At 41.9% G+C, this 19,536-nt stretch overlaps 1 long non-coding RNA gene across 1 annotated transcript in view; it reads left to right on the top strand.

The window, feature by feature from the left end:
* The window catches only part of LOC122812812, a 73,744-nt gene extending 56,793 nt beyond the window's left edge, over positions 1–16,951 (top strand). Inside the window, exons 3-4 of the long non-coding RNA XR_006366578.1 lie at positions 15,926–15,994; positions 16,154–16,951. This is a non-coding gene — a long non-coding RNA (uncharacterized LOC122812812). The remainder of the gene's footprint in view (positions 1–15,925; positions 15,995–16,153) is intronic.
* Positions 16,952–19,536: the final 2,585 nt, after the last annotated feature.

Raw genomic sequence — 19,536 nt, 5'->3', positions numbered from 1 at the left:
GGCTGAGATCTGGACCCTAGCTGTGCCAGTGGGGAGTCTTATTGGGGACCTGGAGAGCAAGGGAGCGACCAGCCCCGGACTGACTGTGATCTCTGTGTGCTCTTGAGGGAAATTGCACTTTACTGTGTGTATTTGTTATCCTTTCCTACTTTATGAGATGCCCCTTACTGGTATTAGTGGTGAGGATTGAGGCTCCTTGATTGCTGGGCCAGGGCACTGGCGTCGCAACTTTAACAAATAATTATGACAAATAACTATGATTGGCAAACTGACTGTGATTTTTTTATAGTACATGCAGCTTTTGCAGCCTCAATGTACTGCAGCTTAAAGAAAAGAAAGGGTAGGAACATATAGTGTTTACAGTTTTGAAAGTCGTAACACTCACTGCTACTATACAGATAATGAGCATACATGAAGTGTCCTCCTGGCCAAGGAACAGCTTTAATAGCTGTTAGACACTAAACTCTGCCGTGCTTTTTTGCCTGGTAGGGAGGAGTGTTTTGCAGCTTTTAAAGCTGTAAAAATGCTTCAGATTGTGTTCATAGATTCATAGGTGTATATTGGCTAGCGACCACTGGAGCCTTTATAAGCCTAGCCATGCATCCCAATTTTATCCCACAAGTTTTTGTGTCTTAGAGGATATTATAAGTGCTGTATGTAAGCTACAGTATGATTTAGAGGAAATTTATTTCCATTAGAAGTCCTTGAGTGAATTTCTGATTTCCCATCCACTTGTCTTAGTTACACTTGAATAGGGTTAGGGAAGAACTGTGCTTCACATGGATGGGAAGTCTGTTCTAGAGGATGGGAATTATCTGTCACAAATACCTGTCCCTCCAAGTCCTATTTATGCTGCAAGCAAGTTTTCATGTCCCAAGATCGAGTAGTTATGATTCTATTGGTTTTGCAGATGTGCATAAAATCCATCTGAGTGGAATCCAAAGAAGAATTTTATTCCAGGCATAGATCACCTCTCAGCAGTCTGTAGGAAACCAAGTATAGAGATAGGGCTTTAAGGTGATCTGTATAGGATATGTTGCTTATGCCCTGTATTCTTTTTTGAGGAATATCTGTGAACATTCCAGTTGTTAGATGTGTCTAGTCAGGTACATACCAAAGGGGATGTCATACTCAGTGATGTCTGATGAGGGCCAAATACTGAAGAACAATGACATCCTTTGCCCTAGATGCCATGCCCTTGCTTATAAGTTGATTAACATAGAATGATTTCCTTACTATCTTTGATACATGTTGGTCGAAATCCAAGTTACTGTCTGCATATGTCCCCAAATCCCTGACTACTGGGTCCACTCTTAGGGTTGTTTGTCATTGTGGTAGTTTCCTAGGGCCAGATGGTACTATTATGCATTTCTTATTATTGAGTTCTAAAATGTGGCTTTGGCTCCATTTGTCTATGTTAGTCCTTCCCGTAGGATGTTAGTGTCTTGGGGAGACTCTGTGACTGCTCCTAGTTTGCAGTCATGTACAAACATGGTTAGCCAGAAGCCTTTGACATTGATTTTGACTTTTGGGAAGTAAATGCCAAAAAGAAGCATGCCCAGCACAGAGTCCATAGAGACTCTGCTAGTGACTGACCTGTTTGTGGAGATAGTCTTCCACATCCTAAATTCCTGGATCCTATCTGAGAGTCAACTTGCTTTCTAGAGTGTAACATAAACGTTTATACCTCATCCCGTGCATTTTTTTACAATGCCTGAGTGGGGTATTGTATCACTTGTCTTAGCCAGGCCAGGGTTGGCAGTATGTACCATTTTGTTCCTATCCATTCCCTTGCTGACCGTTTCAAAGAAGTCCACCAAGTTGAGTAGGCATGATCTGCCCTTGACAAAACCAAACTGGGTTAGATCCAGTGTCTGTATGTTTCCTATGTCATTATTAATCATATCCATGATAATTCTTTCCATGACTTGGCATATGAGACTAGTTAGACTTAGGGGTCTGTAGTTCCCAGAGTCTGTTGATGGACTGCCCTTATGCAGAGGAATGACTGTTGGAGTTCTCCAGTCACCTGGCACAAAGCCTGTCTTGATGCTGTGGTTAAATAGTGACTGCAGTGGTCCTGATAGTTCATGCTTCAGGTAGTTTAGAAGGCATCCTGGGATATTATTGAGGCCCATTGTTGTTCTGTGCCTTAGAGAGTTCATCTGGTACCTTCTCCCTAGTGATAGTTGGGGGTTATGCTTAATTGTATTACTGGGGATGGCCTGGAAAGGATAAAATTGGAGCTGAATTTGTTGGCCAACAGATTTGCAATATCCTTCAACTCTGTGCATATGGCTCCATTTTACAATCAGTTTTGTGCACTGCTGTGTACTGTTTTTTGAGGTTATAGTAATAACAAAAGAAATCCTTATGGTTGTTCTTGGCCAGGTAGCCCATCTTTACCTCAAAATTGGCTTTGGTAGACTTAAGTTTCCTCTTAGTTGTTTGCTTAGACTGATGAGAGACTTTTTATCCTGCTAGATATTGCACTTTTTAATGTTAGCTATGATGTTTTCTCTTTGATGTGCATCCTGTTTGCATTCCACCAGGGAGTTTTTTTGGTCATCTTTGGGACATCATTATTTCCCAGCCCAGCCCCCATGCCCTATGTCTACACCAGGTCTACCAGCTCATCTCCTACCCCCCCAGACTTGCTTCCATTGTCACTGGGGATGGTTGGGGAGCCTAATAGCATCCTGGGGGCTCAGATGTCTCCACTTCAGTCCTTTTTTTTCTTTTAAATGCCATGCCCACTCCCTGATTCACCTCACACACTCATTAGTTAATCTGAGGGCAACTCCCCTCATTGAACCATGCCTCCCCTAAGGGAGAATCATCGATTAGTATCCTACAGTTAGGACGGGCTTACCCATCCCTCCCTGCTGCTCCATCAGTTGCCTTTTTTTTTTTTAGATTGTTCTAGGCATGTTCCTGGTAGGCACAGCTGTCTCTATTTATCTATTTATTAACACAATTGTACAGTGTTTCTGTGTACACTTCTGCACATGCAGCTGTATTCTTCAGATTTGGAAGGGCTTGTTTGGTAATTGCTTAATAATAGGTAGTTTACCTTAAAATAGTTTCTAACTGTTACAGGGTTAGCTGGGATTACAGCACTGATTTTTAGTTTGAAGTAGACAGCTTTATGGTCTGACCTTACAAGAGAGGACACTACCCTGGGGGACTGTGAGCATTGTATGGCTGACATACCATTATATACGTAACTGGGACATTATTGACCTTAGGTGTGGACAGCAACACCATACTGGAGTTAGTGGACATGTGCTGTCTTGACATGGAATTATGTGTGGAATGCTTGTGCAACAGGACACAGAGGTTTCTGTATAATTGACCATCTTTGCTACAGGGACTTTCAGCGTCTGAAAGGGGACAGGTACCAGGCCCAGTATGTTTGTACCCCTATTGGGTATATGGACTACCTGGTCCAGGGTGTTTATTTTTACAAAATCCAAGAATATCTAGGCTGGAAAGTTTGGGGTAATGTAGGATTCCCAGTTTATATAAGAATAGTTAAAGTCTCCCATGAATATGGAATTAGGTTGAGTGGAAAGTGTCTTCAGTAAGTTTTAAGTATGAATTACAGGTCTTGTGTGTTATAGAGGGTGATCTGTAGCTTGAAAAGAGATGATATGGGTGCTACCTATGTTAATTTGCACATGGAGAAATTCAAACACATCATCCTGTTTGACCATCATTGAGGTATGTTGATGTAGATTAAGACACCTCCACCTGTAGTCACTGATTGTTCAGTAGCTGGTCTAAAAGTGTGGAAGGCATTGTATCCCTGCACTGCTGGGATGCTCTCCACAGCTTTAAACCATATCTTGGAAACTGCACAGGTGTCTGCATTCTCCAATGTGAGGAGAATTTGGAGGGAGTGAAGTTTCTTGTTTAGGCTACTGGCATTGAGTAGTAGCACATTTAAATTCCCTTGGGTTGATTTTGCTGTGTTGGAAGGTTTGTCAATATGGCATTGCCTAAAAAAGACAATGTGGAGGCAAACAAAGTTTTAGCCAATATTCAAATGTATAACAGAGACAGATGTAGACCATCCCTTTGCAAAGCAATGTGACCTGTTGGCCATATCCTCCTATGCTGACAAATACTTAGTATGACACCAGAAGATAAGCCTATTATTAAAGTCAGTTTTCCTCTGTTTGTCTAGTGGTATCATCCTTGGTGAAGGTAGATTACTGCATCATACCAGTCTGGGACAAATAGTCCTATAACTGCATAGTGTCTTTCTTCATATAGTCAGGGGAGGTATGTTTCAGTTCACTTACACTCACATGGACTATGACTGAGTCATACAGGTGTTGGTGGGTAAGTGACCTGAGTGCATGCATGACTTGAGGGATCCTGGCCCCTGATAGGCAACTGATTGTTATTTGTTACTTGTTCAGCCTGGTGAGTGGTACATTCTTGCATCTCACAAAGGGTTCTCCTATGACAAGAGTATTGGGTTGTGTGTTGTTTTGCCTTTTGGGCTTTGTAGTTGATCTCCATGGGGTGGTGGCTTTATGTGTGGTGTTGGGTGTTGTTATGGTAGAATGTTTTTGGATTTGATGAGGATAATTGTTGCAGGTCAAGTGTTTGGGTAGTCTTTGGTGTTTAGGAAGATTGCTTTTAACTCATTCCCTCCAGTAGAGCTCTTTTGAGTGTGTACCTTTAACTCCTAGTGGGCGTGGCTTCAGCATTTAAAAATTGAAGTTACCACCTTACATTTTTAACAAATACCCATTGACAGAGGTCATATATCAATACAATTGTGTTTGCTATCATGTACGCTTCAAGATAAAATTTTCCAATACCTTGTATGTAACATGGTTTAGGAATTATTAATGCAAATATGAACAGGCAATATTTGACGACTAGAGGAGCAGTAGGGTGTAACTGCAGAAATGCCTGGAGACGTCATTCAGCTGTAATGAGTTAAGTTCCTCAGCATATGTTGGTCTGTGTGTTGGGTGCATACTATGTGTTGTGGGTATAGTGTGCATGTTACTGGCAACCTGATTGTTATTTTGAGTGCAAGTATGCAAGAGTCTTGCCACCAGTGACATTTTTGTACTTACATCTCTTGCATATTGTATCAGTTTCTCTAAAGATTATTTTGGTGTCAGTGAACATGAGACAATTGCTACATTGTCTCAGGATGCCCATATCCACTAGACTGGTGATGGAGAAATTGCGGAAGTATGTATCCATGATGTCAAGGTCCTTTTAAGTGTACTACAAGGGTGTGGTACAAGAGGACTTAATAGTAGGCTAGCTTGGTTGCTTTTGAGTCTGGAAGCAAAAACTAGGCTATGTAGGAGTAGATTCAGGGGACATTGCTCTTCAATGCACAAACTAGTTCCTCTTTGTGCAACTGAGTTACCAGGTACAGTTCGGAGGTAGTTTTATAGGGAAAAAGTAGTGCCTTTGTCTATATAAGGCACTGCTAAATGTCACTGTGTGAGGAACAGTGTTGTGTAAATGCAACACATTTACAGAGATAATGAAAACTGAGTAAACTTACCAAATAGCCCCCTGGCCAATAAAACAACCTCACTTAAAGCCTTCCTGTGTGCTTCCCCTGCTTCGAAAGAACAAGTTACCCTCTACTGCCACTAGATGAGCAATCCTAAGTCTTCTTAATGTAAAAACACACTGGGGTTAGCTAAAAGTGAAATTATGTGGATTTCAGTGTATGCTGCAATGTAAGAACCAAATATAATGCATTCAGATATTTTTAACAAAGGTTGTTATGCACCTCTCTGATGTCAGAATGCAGTGGTAACAGTACTAGTTTAATATGAGGGAGGAGCTCAAAATCAGTTTGGTCTGGAAAATGATCACTGCACTTCAGAGAAAAGATATTGACTGTTAACAATATATGCCATATTTGCAAGAACAAGTATTTAATTAAACAGTCAAAGATGGCATAGATGCACTGAACACACACACAAATACACTAATATTCTTGCACTATTAGGTTTAACTCCAGATTGAATAACCCATTTCTATAATTTGTGTAATGGATAAAGCATATTTTACTATAGCCACATTTTTTGGAGTACAGGAATATTGCATATGGAGAAGATCAAGCATGTCAACCTGTTTGGCCAACTTTGAGGTATGTTGATGTAGATTAAGACACTACCACCTTTAGTCACTATTTGTGCAGTAGCTGGTCTAAATGTGTGGAAGGCATTGTATCCCTGCACTGCTGGGATACTCTCCACAGCTTAAAACCATGTCTCAGAAACTGCACAGATGTCTACATTCTCCAAGGTGAGGAGAGTTTGGAAGGAGTGGAATTTCTTGTTTAGGCTCCTGGCATTGAGCAGTAAAACATTTAGATTCCTTTGTGTTGATTTTACTATGCTAGAATGTTTGTCAGTTTGGCATTGCTTAAAAAAGGCACTATGGGGGCAGACAATGTTTTAGCCAGTATTCAAAAGTGTAGCAAAGATGGGTGTAGACCATCCTTTGCAAGGCAATGTGACCTGTTGGCCATATCCTCCTATGCTGACAAATATTGTATCCCCATAGTATGACACCAGAAGATAAGACAGTTATTAAAGTAAGTTTGCTTCTGTTTTTGTAGTGGCATCATCCTTGGTGAACGTAGATTGCTGCTCAATGCTAGGCTCATACTAGTCTGGGACAAACAGTCCAAGAGTTGCATAGTGCCTTTCTTCATATAGCCCAGGGAGGTATGTCTCAGTTCATTTACACTCACATCAACTATGACTGAGTCATACAGGTGCTTGTGGCTCAGTGACATCAGTGCATGCATGACTTGGGGGATCCTGGCCCCTGATAGGCAACTGACTGTGATTTTTTACTTGCTCAGTCTGGTGAGTAGTGCATTCATGTCTCACAAAGGAGTCTCCTATGCCAAGTGTATTGGGTTGTGTGTTGGATTGCCTTATGGACTTTGTAGTTGATCTCCATGGGGTGGTGGCTACATGTGTCATGTTGGGTGTTGTTACAGTAGAATGTTTTTGGATTTGAGGATAATTGTTGCAGGTCAAGTGTCTGAGTGGTGTTTAGTGCTTAAGTGCCTCAGCATATGTTGGTCTATGTGTTGGGTGCATACTGTGTGTTGTGGGTATAGTGTATATGTTACTGGTAACCTGATGGTTATTTTGAGTGCAAGTATGCAAGAGTCTTGCCTCGGGTGACATATTGTACTTACATCTCTTGCATATTGTATCAGTTTCTCTAAAGATTATTTGGGTGTCAGTGAACATGAGACAATTTCTACATTGTCTCAGGATGCTCATATTCATTAGGCTGGTGATGGGGAAATTGGGAAAGTGTGTATCCATGATGTCAGGTTCTTTTAGGTGTACTACAAGGGTGTGGTACAAGAGGGCATAATAGCAGCCTAGCTTGGTTGTTTTTGACTCTGGAAGCAAAAACTAGGCTATGTAGGAGTAGATTTGTGGGGCATTGCTCTTCAGTGCACAAACTAGTTCCTCTTTGTGCAACTGAGTTACTGGGTATAGTTCAGAGGTAGTTTTATAGGGAAAAAGTTGTGCCTTTGTCTTGATATGGCACTGCTAAATGTCATCTTGTGATGAGCACCACACCAAATTTATAGAGGTAATGAAAACTGAGTAAACTGACCAAATAGCTTTCTGGCCAGTAAAACAACCTCACTTTGAGCCTTCCTGTGTGTTTCCAAACTTGGACAGACCAAGCTAACCCCTACTGCCACTAGATGAGCAATCCTAAGTCCTCTTAATGTAAAATCACAGAAAGGTTACCTAAAAGTGAAATGCTAACTGGATCTTCAGTGTATAGGTTCATAGGTTCATAAGTAGGTACTAGGCTATTGGCCCTAGGGCCTATACAAGCCTAGCCAAAAAGGTACTCAGGCTTTCGCCACCCAAGAAAATTATTTTCCTGTGCCCCTGTCGAACAGAGCCACAGAGGTGATCCCCGGGATGAATTTCCTATTTCCCATCCAATCATCAAGATTTTTCTTGAAGAGTGCTAATGAGGAGCTTTGTTTGATATAGATAGGTAGTTTGTTCCAGAGTATGGGAAGTCTCTGGACAGGAATCTATCCCTCCAGCATGTTCTGTTTATTGGGTGACAAGGTTTAGGTCCCTAAAGCGTGTAGCTCGGAGGGATTGTGATTTCTTTAAGTGGAGCATGCCCAACAGCTCTTGGTTTGACATAGGTTTGTATGTTAGGTAGAGATCGCCTCTGAGTAGGCAATATGTGATGGAGTAAAGCTGGAGTTTTTTGAGACGGTCTGCATAGGGCATCTGTTTGAGGCCGGTAATCCTCTTTGTGGCATATTTTGGTTCACTATTAAAACCGCGAAGGTCCACTTACCTGAATACGGAAACATTGACACTTATTCATTGAACCGCTAAAACACCAATCGTCCTGAAGCTCGAAATCCAAAATGTCGAATCGTCATGGTTGGCCCTTCTGCGGTATAGCTCCATAAGGTAAGTGTGCGATAGTTACGGACCTTAGGGTTATGGTGCGGGTTAAGGTAAGGTAAGTGCATAGATGGTAATGTATGTGAGGTTTAGTGTAGGGTTGGAAGTAGGGTCTTGTTAAGTGTATGTGTGTAGATTATTTATTTTGTTTGGGTATAGCTTCTTAGGGTAAGTGTGCGATAGTTACGGACCTTAGGGTAAGTGTGCAGGTTAAGGTAAGTGCATAGATGGTAGTATATGCAAGATTTAGTTTAGGGTTAGAAGTAGGGTTTAGTTTAGGGTTAGAAGTAGGGTTTCGGTTAGTGTATGTATGTGGTTTATTTATTTTGTTTGGATAGGTAGTATGTAGTGGGTGGTGGGGTTGGACAACTATGAAGGTTTGAGTTTTTGAATTTCGCGGTTTAGGGTGCTCGGTGTATTTACGGTTCACGTAATATACGTCTGTGTTTACGTATTCAGTGAATAGGACTTTCGTGGTTCTAATATAGACCCGTAGATGTCTTGTGAGGTACATACCAAAAGGGGCGTTGTACTCTATAATGGGTCTAATGAGTGATAAATAGAGTGGAACAATGACCTCTTTTTTTCTGGATGAGAAACCTTTTGTGGTGAGGTGTGCCACATAGAAGGATTTCCTGACTACTGTGGTGATGTGATTATCAAAGGAGAGACTACTGTCCACCTGGGTCCCAAGGTCTCTTAACACACTTTCAGTATTAAGTAGACTACCACCTATGTGGTAGCTCATGGGCACAGAGTTTTTACCAAAGGGGATGACAATGCACTTTTTGGCATTGAGCTTGAGGCCATGGCTTTGACACCAGGTATATGTCTTATTGAGGCGTTATTGTAGGATGTCCACATCATTAGGAGTTTCAGTTATGGCTCCTAGTTTGCAGTCATCTGCAAACTTCATTAGCCAAAGACCTTCTGTGTTTCCCTGTACTTCAGAAAAGCAGATACCAAACAGGAGAGGACACAGGACTGAACCCTGTGGTACTCGACTTGTCCTGGTCTGAAGTCGGATTTGGAGTATGCTACTTTCACAGTGTGGGTTCTGTTAGTGAGCCAGTTGGCAACCCATCTTGTGACATAGGGATTTATACCTAGTTTAGTGAGTTTATCTATAATTCCTGAGTGGGGGATGGTGTCAAAAGCCTTGGCGAGATCTAGATAGACTGTGTGAACCACCTTACCATCATCTATGGCTTTGGTGACTGCTTCAAAGAAGTCAGTCAGGTTTAGGAGACATGATCTTCCTTTTACAAACCAGAACTGGGTGGGGTCCAGAGTTTGGACATTACCAATGTCTTTGTTTATAAGTTCCATGATGATACATTCCATGGCCTTGCAGACCAGGCTCATTAGGCTATGGTGGCTCCCCCTTTGTGGAGTGGGATAACCATCACTGTGCACCATTCAGTGGGCACAAAGCCTGAGGTGAGGCTATAATTGAACATGGTGCTTAGGTGGGGTGCCAGTTCATTCTGTAGTTCATGTAGAATGTAGCCTGGGATGTTGTCAGGTCCCATGGATGCTGTGTTCTTGGCTTTGGAGAGTGTGTTTTTTACCTCTGCAGCCATGATTACAGGAACTTTGCATTCTTTCGGTATAGAGATGGGCCCTTTAGGGGGTGGGGGGGGGTAAAGTTAGCACTGAACCTATCTGCCAGGATGTTGGCAATATCAGTTGGTTCTGTATATTTAGTGCCATTGTGCTGTAACTCAGAGCAGATCTGAGTATTGCCATTGAGATTCTTGACGTAGCTATAGAATGCTTTGTGGTTGTCTTTAGAATCAGTGGCAATTTTGATTTCATAACTAGCTTTGGAGGATTTTATGAGGGATCTCAGCTTCTTACTGAGGCTGACCAGGGAGTTCTTGCAGTCATGGGATTTTACTCTTTTTTGCAACAGTTTCTTTCTTCTGTTGTAGAATTTGTTTATGGCAGGGAACCACCAGATTGGCTTCCTTTTTTGGAGGATAGCATCTTGGTTCTGTTAGGGATAGCACGATCCATGCACTCATGCAAGTGCTTATAAAGTGCATTTGTGTAGGATTCAGCAGTCATACCTCTATTGTCTGCTGCAATGTAAGAACCAATTTTAATACATTCAGATATTTTTAACAAAGGTTGTTATGCACATCTTTGATGTCAGAATGCAGTGGTAACAAAATTAGTTTAATATGAAAGAGGAGCTCAAAATCAGTTTTGTCTAAAAGACAGTCAATGCACTTCAGAGAAAGATATTTACTCAACAATATATACCATATTTGCAAGAAAAAGTGTTTAGTGAAACAGTCCAAGATGGTGTAGAGGCACTGAACACACAAACATACAGTAGCATACTTCCACTATTAGGTTTACTCTAGACTGAATAATCCCTTTCTATAATTTGTGGAATAGATCCAAGCATATTATTTACTATAACTGCAATTTGTAGAGTACATGAGTATTGCTTGTACAAATATGCTAGGAGTAGCATCTGCAGTAACTGGACAGGATGTGCAGTCATTACAGTAACTGGAAAGGTTGTGCTAGTGGCCACCTTGGGAACCAGTGTCCATGATGTAGGATGTTACTGCCCCCAACATATCATTACCTTCACAAGTGGGACATTGTTAACCCTAGGTGTGGACTACAACACTATACTGAAGTTACTGAACATGTTCTGTTTTGACATAGAATCATGTGTGGAATGCCTGTCCAGCAGGACACAAAGGTTTCTGTAGCATTGACCATCATTGCTACAGGACCTTTCATTATCTGAGAGGGGACATATTAAGAATTTCACAGGCATCAGCCAGTTCCTTGACCTGATGCTGAAGCATGTGGAGGAGTATATTTGGTTTCCACAGAAAGTAGAGGACAGAACCATAGCTGTATAAGTTCATAGGGTCATAGGTGTTTACTATGCTAAATGACCACAATAGACTTTTTAAGCCTAGCCATGCATCCAAAATCTCTGACAAGTTCTGGTATCCTTGATAAGTGTAAGGGGCTTGGGAGATGAAACATTTATAAGCAGGGGCCTAGGAGATGGACCATTTACAGGTTGCCTGTGTCCATTAGAGACATAGGTGCCAAACAAGGGATGAATTTCCTGTTCCCCATCCAATTGTCCAAGTTATACTTGAATTGGTTTAGGGAGGAACTCTGCTTCACATGGCTGGGGAGCTTGTTCCATAGATGGGGTAGTTTCTGGGGTACATATCTTTTTCTCCACCAGGTCCTATTTATATCACAGGCAAGGTTTAAGTCTTTAGAATGGGTAATTCTGTTGCTGTTTGTTACTCGTTCTAAAGATTTAAACCTTGCCTGTAATATGTAGCCCATTTCCTTGAAGCCCTGGGTGGGCACTGACTGCACCCATATTGCTATCAAGGTACCACTTGCTTCCCACGGTGTCCGGTATATCAACCAGTAGGGCTTCTACTTCATTAGCTGCCAGGTAATGTGCAGTGCACAGCATATTATATACAGGTGTGTGTGTGTGTGTGTGTGTGTGTGCACTATTTAGGCAGTTCCCATGATTCCCACATTTCGTTGATGTGTGGCCTTTACCTCCATTTCATGTGGGTGATATTCTTTAGGGTTATCTAGTTGGTAGATGCAGAGATTGCCACCCATGGAGTACCTGATAGTCTGATCCAATGAAAATAGTTAGTGGACTCCTCATAATGGTGTCCACGTCTGTGTTGCAAGTGAATGCTGGATATGCCTTCGATCCATGCCTTATGACCCCAATCAGCAGTTCGTAAACCATGCTGGAGATGATATTTAACACTACACTGGCACTGTTGCAGACATGTAACATCACTGAACATGTATTTAGACTAGTGAAGGCTTGCCTCTGCTGCTTGGATACATTTTGTGGTGCACTGCAGTATGCTTTAGAGACATGCAGTAAGTTATTTGTGGTCTGTGTCATGCTATATAACACTGTGCTATGAAAACACCATGATATGTAGCATGGCACAGAGCACATAACATGGTGCTGTGAAACTAGATGCAGTATGGGGACACTATAGAATTGATGACATACCTGTGGCAGCAGCAGAGGTGGTACCCCATGTAAGGTAGCAACAGGTGCAATGTGTCATGTCGGTGACAAAGAGGTGGTGGCTAGTCTACAACTATTTTCCATGACAAGATAATCAAAATAAAACTGATGCATGCACTGACAAAAATCAGTCTATGCACTACAGGGTATTGTCTGGCCATGCTGTGCATCAAACATTATCATACTCTACAGACCAGAGGGGTAGGCATGGCAGTCATCATCATTTGCACTGGTGTGGTGGGGTAAAGTGACAGGAGACAGCAATGTTAGCATAGGTGGAGGGAGTCAGTGTTAATGTATGTGGTAGCCACATACACGGCCAGAAGTTTGGGGAGTCAGGAATCTAATCATATCCTCCAGCAGTGGGGTGCAGCTTCTGTGGGTGTAATGCTCACTGGGTGTGCCATGTGGGCCCTCAGTATCAGGACTAGAGACAGCCTTCCAAAGGGATCATACCACTTAGGAGCATATATGGGAACCCAACTGTGGGCTTCCATGTGGTGTTCTAGTGGAGTCTTGGCATCCATATTCTCAAGAATGGGTACAGGTAGACTTACAAGGAAGTGTTTTGCCATTTAACTGTGTGACCCTGATTGGGCTGCTCAGTGAGATTTGCCCACAGTGAAGCTGCAACAGCATTGGCTACAACCATGAGAGTGTAAAAGCCCAGGGTCAGAAGCAATCATAGACTGTGTGTACAGTGTGGAGAGTTAAACTGTCTCTGCAACAGTGTGTGTCACTTGTGTAAACCTGGCAGGTGACCATGCACTGGGCATTCATCCCCTAACATAGCCACTGTATGCATTGTTCTATTATTCTTATGAATATACCAGTGCTTACCATGTGGTTCACTGCTGCTCTCTCTACTCCAGATCTATGTAATCCATGACACTCTGCATGCACTGCAGGATGTCTCACAGTCTTAGTACTGGTTGGTTTTCCTCACACAAGTCATGCAGCACACTCGCCATCTCTGACACGTTGCAAATTGTGCCTGTCTGTGCTTGGATCATTGACCTGCACATTGGCTGATTGATGCAGGGATGGCATGCAGGTCTGGGAATGTCCTGCAGTCATGACAGTGATAGCCACATACATACTTGTCCCTGGTCCTGGGTATTCACACCTTAGAGGCAGTGTGGTTCCAGATGCTGCATGTGATGGTAACTGCTTTGTAGGTTGGGTGAAGCTAACATGGATGGGATGTCCCACATTAAATATAGGGGATACTGGCAATTCATCTTACTCCTCCACCATCACCTCTGATGTGGGTGATATGAGTTTGTCTTTCACTTACCATTGCTGACATTGCCACTGTGTCATCAGATTGTACCATGTGCATAGTGCCGTCATCATCAGCTACTGGTGACCCAACAACATCAGGCATTTTCTGACCCTTTGTGTTGGATTCTCTTCTAGTGGAACTTGCAAATGTATACAGATAACACTTGTGAGACGTTTGGATCATATTTGTGACTCTCTCCATGTGGCAAGCAGCCTACTCTGTGCCTATTATATACATATCCAATGGGCACACATGTACATTGTGGTGCAAGTTGTTGCAGCCCCAATTTATCTGAGTAACAAAGAAGATATGTGTTTGGCTGAGTAAAACATTCACAGTTTCAAGTCACTATTCTACAGGAAAGGCGTGTGCTACTGCTCACCTGAGACATCCCCTGCAGTCACTTGGGCAATCATCACTAGCTCAGCTCCTACATCTATACCCTAACAGGTATGAGAGTTGTATGACTTTCTTCAGTGAGGAATGCTGGAAATTTCTCCACCTCATTGAAATTATTCTTTGTTAATGGTCTACCCCAGTGGGCAACTTGTCTTTATAATTTTCTGTGCCCTGTTTTTGCATGCAGTAACATATGAATGATCCCACAATGCATATCTTCTGTTGTCCTGTTATGACCACCCACTACATTTATGTCCTTCACCAGTCACTGCCACACTCTGAAAGATATGGATGTCATATTTGCGGGGTCTGTAGTAGCACCTCTGTCTCCTGTGTGGTGAACTTTTTTACCCACTGCCATTTCTTTAGTCCCATGACAAAACATATACAGCTGTGGGTTACACATTTTGATCATTGTATGTTTGCATGACTGTCCATGCCTGCCAACAATCAACTAATACTGTGCACAGCCCCTCTTTTTGTAGCTGTGGCCCTTTAGGTTACTGTAATATAACCATTCCAGCACCTTGCAATAGTGTTCTTGCAGTGAGGCTGTTAGCCATTCTTGATGTCCATCAGACCTGTGCTGATAGCATAGCCAATGCAGGTGTATTTAAGGACTCATATTTCTTGTAGCAAGATATGTCGTCTGTGTGCCTCTGGAAAATTGTGACTAGGCCTGATAGTGATCCCTTGTGCCCCCCCCCCCCGAGCAGGACAGCAATTTATCCTGCCATGCTTTGTCCCCTGTGCCCTGCCAAGTTGAGTCCCAGCATGCTAGTACCCTGTCATGTCCTTTGCAGTATTACTCCATACACTCCTCTGCACATTTACCATGCTTGTTGCTTCCAAGAGTGCTTGTGTGGTCAGTGCAGTCCTGAGGTCCATTAACAGTGTCTTGTTTGCTGTGAGCTTGCCTATATGACAATATACTCTGATATTCACTATGCTCTAATTCTCTAAGTTGCTTAACATGATGTGGTCTTCTGAAATATGGTGACCTCATTTTTTATCATGCTAAAATGGACCTGATTGCACAGTTGTTATACTAATATAGTTATTTTGCATGATTGCTTCTGAATTGTGCCTAGACTACAATGTTTTATCAGCCATATTAAGTGTCATGATGCCCGTGTTTACTCATTCTTAAGCTTGGAGGTAATGTGTGGTATCCACATGCATGGCCATTGAGGAAACCTAGCCATACGTCTGTCACGTTTCATCACAGTACTGACCATATCTTTCTTGCTACGCTACTGTTCTTTAGTGTGTGTCATGTGCTGTTGAGTACATGTCCATGTGCACCATTTTGTTCCTGAATTAGACCTAGGGAGTGGATATGGCCTCAGTAAGCACTGACTCTGGCAGGGCTCCCACACTGTGTAGCAATAAGCATAAGATCTTCCTTAACCTGCTGCAAAAGGATCATAGAAAGTATCTGTTGGGGGATTATGAGGGCCCTTTACAAACCTGATACCTGGCACCAGCTTGCCAGGATTCTTGCACTATAGTGAACTGTGGATGCAATAATCAGACATTCTGTGCCTGTTGGAAAACCTTGCTAGGGAGAGGAAGCACCTTATTATTGTAAGCATTATATTACTGGTTTGGCAGCGAACATTAGACCTAGCACCTGTACCTGAAATTGCATTCTGTTGTCAGGGATATATTGTGAAAATAACTGTTTTGTTTTATGTTTTCCAGTATTCCAGGAGATACAGAAAAATAGAATAGCTTGTCAGAGGAGGTGAGACAGGCTCTGCAGACAATGTGGTAAGTGTATTGTATTGCTGGAAGTACTGGACTATTTTAATAAACTGTAACACACATTACTAATATGTTGTATTTGTGTTGCTTTTTTCTATATTTTGTATTTTTCCTGTTTTTTTCTTTGTTATTTTTTTTGTTTCTTTTTCTTTTCTTTTTCTACAGGTGCAGCCATGATGCAGGCACTGGTAAGGTGGGAGTCACCACCCTCTTCACTGGCCACTCTGCCCACTGTTGAGTCCCCTGCAGTCCTCGGGCATATTCCTCTGCAGGGTGATGATGTGATGATGTTCACTTTATGGAAGGTGACTTGGAGGGCTCAATGGTGGTCTTCATTGCCAGAAAGGTAGTAAAGGCTCTACATTTGAGACTGATGTGGAGGACCCCTCCTGGGTCTCCTGATAGGAAGTGGCTGATGAGGACCAAGGACCAGAAGTGGGGACTCCACATTGGTTGCTTGGAGCATCTCCTTGTGTAATATTTATTTATTTACCATTTGGTAACCATGTAGGCAGTCTTGTCCAGAGACCCTTTTCAGCTGTGAGTCATGTAGCTAATGGAGATGTACAGAGAGTTAACTTTCCTTTTGTTGGGTTCACCTTTGGGATGGTCTGAAAGGCCTTTCTCACCCCTGCACCTCTCTATCTGCTATCATTGTGTTCACCATCCTTTTGTGCCACTCTGCATCCCATTTTTGTAATACAGTCCTCCATATCACTAGTTGCCTGACCTCTGTCAGTCTTTTTCTATCGATTGTCGCATTCCTTATGTGTTACAACCTTCCCTATCAGTCTCTGTGTTATCTGTTTGTGTAAATGCCTCTGCTGCCTTCTTCTTAACCTCCAAACTATTTGCACTTTCCTATTACTGCATTCTTCCTCTAATTTTCTCAAAAATTATTTATTTATTTAACATTTGTTAACTGGGAAAGTCCAACTTGGAACGAAGCAAATTTTCAGTGGAGCCCAGGTAGAAATGCTCCAGATGCATGCCTTTGTAATGTGGGAGGAAACTGCAGCACCTGGAAGAAACCCACACGAAGGCAGGGAGGGCATTCAGACTCTGCACAGAAGGCACCCTAGCTGAGAACTGAACCAGTGAACCTCTTGCTGTGAGGCAACAATGCTACTACTGCACCACTGCGCAGTCATTTTAGCATCTGAAGCTGCAAAAAAAAAAAAAAAAAAAAAACTTCCTCCACCCACACTTATCTTCCAGTGCTATTGTCCTTAATGTGTGTTTCTGTGCTTGCTGTTTTCTATTTCTGCCTGTACTATCTCCCCCTTTCCACCTCTCTATATAAATAAATGACTTGGCACTTTGCTGTGGTGCTTTTGCATGGATTGTCTGCAGTGAGTATCATATCGCTATGGGGCACGACAATGCACATATGAATGTGGATAGTGTTAGGCACACCACCTAACTGATGTTTCTCCTTGACTCATGTGACTGCTCATAGGGCTGTCATTCCAGCAATGCAGTTACTATCATTATCATAGCTGCAAAGTTTCATTATGTGACACTATCCCTGATATGATGGTAAGAACCTGGCATTCATGCATACCTAATCACCATCAGGCTGACTTGTGCTAAATTCATTTTACTATTTAGCACTCTGCAGTCTCATTATGCATATTACAGCGGTAGCGTTGTTACCTCACAGCAAGAGGTTCTCCCGTTCGATTCTCAGCTTGGCTTAGGAGTGCCTTCTGTGTGGAGTCTACATGTCCTTCCTGCGGTTGGGTAGCGTCTGAAAGACATGCGTCCGTAAATGGGCATGCCTTCGTTGAAAGTTGGGCGTCGAGCTGGCACCTCAGCATTTCGTAAAAATCTGCTGCCAACCATTAGTGGACTGGAGTTCCGCTGTGGCGACCCCTTACTGGGAAAAAGCCGAAAGACAAACCAAGTCTCATTATGCATATTTCTGAATACCCCCAGTCCATTTCATCCATTTGGTAACAAAATTGTGACACTACTACTGTGTATGGTCTTTATGTAGATGGTAAAACATATGTAATTCCAATAAATGATGTATAGCAATGCTATTTTTTCCATTAAATCATTTAAACTTGGTTAGTTTAATAATAACCCAATACGGTATAGACAGTTAAAATGTTCTTTAAAGGTTGCTCGAGTCTGAAAAATTAGCAGTTGCATTCTTCCTCACAAGGTAAGACAAACAGTGACTATAATTTTAAAATGTGCCGCTATACCCTAAGGTATATTTGGCTCTACACATGAGTGCATAATGTTAAAGGAAAATACAGATAAAATAAAAAACGAAGTTCTTATGTTAACATTTGTTAAATAGATGTACAACTGAAAACAAATTGGCATAAAACAACTACCCATTCACGTGCTGATTACTAAGTAGTTCATGTGCAGATTTTAAAAGTAGTCAGAGTTACAAAAACAAACCCTGGTACAGTGCTTGTTGGATTATTGCCTATATTATAGCTTATAATATTGTTAACTGCCCCACATTTTGAGCAAACTAATCTACCTTGTGATAAAATATTAGTTATTTTTTTACTTAAAATTATTTTCCTACAAATCTTGTGACTTCACAGTAATACTGATAAATCACTTGAATGAGTACACATTTAAAGTGTTAGGGCAAACTGATACAAGTAGAGCCCTGTACAGTCAGGTTCTGTAACCCCCACAATGCTGCTAACCAGAAAAAAAGCCAGAATCCTTTTTGCTGTAAAAACAAGTTTCCTGAGTCAGACAGTTATAGCTCAGGATCCCATCAATATTTCTAACACATGCTGCTTTCACAATTACAAAGGTTAAAATGCCAGTAAAGACCACTGTTCAAACTAAGGGTCTTTACAGAGCTTGGAAAGGTATTAACAAGTAGACCCCAGCAGAATCAGTTTATGTGTCCCCAAATGCTGCCACACAGAAAAAAGGCAGAGTGCTTCTTTGCAGTAAATATGAGAAAGAACCCTGAGGCAAACAGTTAAAGCAAGGACTCCAACCAATACTTTCAGCACCCCATGCTTTTACAGATACAGAAGTAGAAATACAGAAGAGTTTTCAACACGTCAGGTGCAATTATGTTGTCATAGCATACTTACATGACTGTAGGATTAAAAATACTATACATTACATTCCCCAAACTGTGCAAAGCCATTCCTAAAGTTCATATCCATTTTCCAGTGTGACTTTTCCTGTGTAGTGAGTGACTAATACACATTTCTCTAGCTTGTGGACTTAAGTAGGCAGGTGTTCAAATCCAGCAGTTACTAATGAGAGTATGTCTGACTATAGTGATAAGTAGGACTAGTTTATCAAATAGACCTGGTGTGTACACTTGCACTCAGGAGAAACATTTATATTTTGGCAGTTAGTGCAGAGAGTTAAGGCTATGAGTTGTAGTTTTTGTGGAACAGATTTTGATTCTCCCAACCCTCATTTTCCTACTATGTGACCTTATTCAAGTCACTTAACTAGATATTGTTCCTGGATCACCCCTGAAAAGGGACTCTGTGTCCACTGGGCCTCCTGGTTAATAAATGGGTGTTATTTTGGGGGTTGGCATA

The sequence above is a fragment of the Protopterus annectens genome, chromosome 10.part0 (genome assembly GCF_019279795.1).
Source record: "Protopterus annectens isolate FY-2018-M chromosome 10.part0, PAN1.0, whole genome shotgun sequence".
NCBI lineage: Eukaryota > Metazoa > Chordata > Ceratodontiformes > Protopteridae > Protopterus > Protopterus annectens.
Note: the sequence above shows the minus strand (reverse complement) of the source record. Positions and strands in the feature narration are given on the sequence as shown.